General features: G+C 27.2%; 1 protein-coding gene and 1 long non-coding RNA gene across 3 annotated transcripts in view; one reads left to right on the top strand and one right to left on the bottom strand.

Moving 5' to 3' along the window:
• Positions 1 to 2132, top strand: part of LOC100574055 — a 158945-nt gene that overhangs the window by 9693 nt on the left and 147120 nt on the right. The gene's annotated exons all lie outside the window — the stretch shown is intronic.
• LOC100571458 overlaps positions 1 to 2132 on the bottom strand; it is a 55604-nt gene that overhangs the window by 49850 nt on the left and 3622 nt on the right. The gene's annotated exons all lie outside the window — the stretch shown is intronic.

The raw sequence follows: 2132 nt of genomic DNA, 5'->3' as shown, positions 1-2132 counted from the left end.
AAAATTAAAAATAAAGTTTTATTAAATATTGGTCATTGACAAAATAATTTTATTCACAAACATAACTGCACGGCGTGTCAAAAAGCTTTAAAATTTAATGCGTAAGTTTTTATTATAGCTAAAATATTAACGATACATAGGCATCATGGTTATGTTTATAAGCATTTAAAGTTCAAATTTCGTCAAAACCACAGTTAATTTGTAGTTCAAAACAAAACAAGGTCTTTCATGTAGTAATTCATACTTTTATCTAAAAATTACAAATGATTTATGAAAATTGGCATGCAAATACATTGTTTTTTCAAAAATGAATTCATTCTGGTATGACATATATGAAATTTACGTCTTGTTTACTATAGTTGACAGTTGAACACTTGAACCTTGATAAATATTTTTTAAAAAGTAATAATAATATTGTCTTCGGTGGGGGGGGGGGCTTCAGCCCTTTAGCCCCCTTACGGACGCCACTGAACTCAATCTAGGTATCTAGTTTATCTATGCATCAAAAAACAACTAAAACAATAACATAACAATTAATATATAATCAACAATTAGTTATGTCCACGATTAAAGATATAACATTATATCTTTAATCGTGGTTATGTCCGGCATTATTATGATAATAATATAATATAATACGACGGCAGTACGACATAATAATATTCTATGGTACAAGTACGGAGCCGCGGTACCCACTTGGCTCAAACATGACCATGATTTGAAATAGTAAGTGTAATACATATATATGATGATGATATACGCTATTATCCTTATCTGTGATAAGTGTATGATAACAAACTCGCACATGGTCAGCGTCTTACTCAAAACACAATGAAAAAATTATTATATTCAGTGAAATTATATTATATTAAATATTATATTATATTATTATTTAAATTATATTCAGTGAACGAACTACCTATTACTTTACTCACTCGACGTATTCGAATGTTTTGCAATAATCACTAATAATTATTATAATATAATTATTAGGTATTCGTTAATGTGAAAATAACTATATAGTCATCGTAGATTAGTGTATTACTGGATACAATAAATTATAGTCGTTTGACACTCAAGTTTGTGGATGAATTTAGTAAAGTTTTTATAAACAAGAAACTTCAAATTGTTTAAAGTAAGTTTGTTAAAACGATGATACATTTATAATAGGTAGGTATTTACAATATCATAGTTTACATTACATTGCATAAAAGTATGTTTAGTTACATGGTAGTTTAGGTATTGAGAATTATATATTTTATACTTTTTGTTATTAACCGAACTAGGTAGGTACTTACAACTTACTACTTAGTACTTACCACTGAGCCTACTAGAAAAATAATAATACTCCTTGCAATACAGGAGTTGCACGAGTGCATCTTCGCTGTTCGGTCCTAAATCCTAATCAGCGTCTTGTATCGCTAGTCGCGACTTCTTGTTGTAACTAAATTAACTTAATTAAAGTGTGGCTTCCATCTTACTAATAAAGTAAATAATTCATCATCAAATATTGAAGCAAGTTAGGTATATACATTGATATATACAGAAATTTTTGCAAGAACAAAATATATGTCTTTTTTAAAAAATTTACTTCAAAATAAGTATAGCGGAGTGTCTGTCCCCTTGATAGTAATAGTTGTTAACTTTAAATTTGATTTATGAAAAAATAATTGAATTAATTTTAATATCAAAAATAACAGTAAAATTGTCCCATGTTAGATTAAATTTTTGATTTGAGACGGAGATATATGACATGGGTAAGACATTCTCATGATATCAACATACTTGCATACTACTTATTTACTTAATTCAGAGTAATTGTTTGCTTTTTATCTGCCCAAACAACATGCCACACTGAAAAGTTTAATTTCCCTTATACACAACAATTTAGGTAAACTGTTTTAAATTTAAAAAAAAACCTTGAAATTTAAAATTTATGATGTAAGTAATGTGCATTTTTCAATTATTAGTAATATAAATATATGTAATGGAGTATATTACCTCTTTAGACTAATTTAGTCTACAGTCAGTATCAAATACTCATAAGTATTAAAAAATATTAATCGACCAATAAATATTACTTGCTACTACATAATATTATAATCCAAGACCACTGTGTGTTCTATATCTTT

The sequence above is a fragment of the Acyrthosiphon pisum genome, chromosome A2 (genome assembly GCF_005508785.2).
Source record: "Acyrthosiphon pisum isolate AL4f chromosome A2, pea_aphid_22Mar2018_4r6ur, whole genome shotgun sequence".
In the NCBI taxonomy this organism is placed as follows: Eukaryota; Metazoa; Arthropoda; class Insecta; order Hemiptera; family Aphididae; genus Acyrthosiphon; species Acyrthosiphon pisum.
This window is presented reverse-complemented; position numbering and strand designations above follow the sequence as displayed.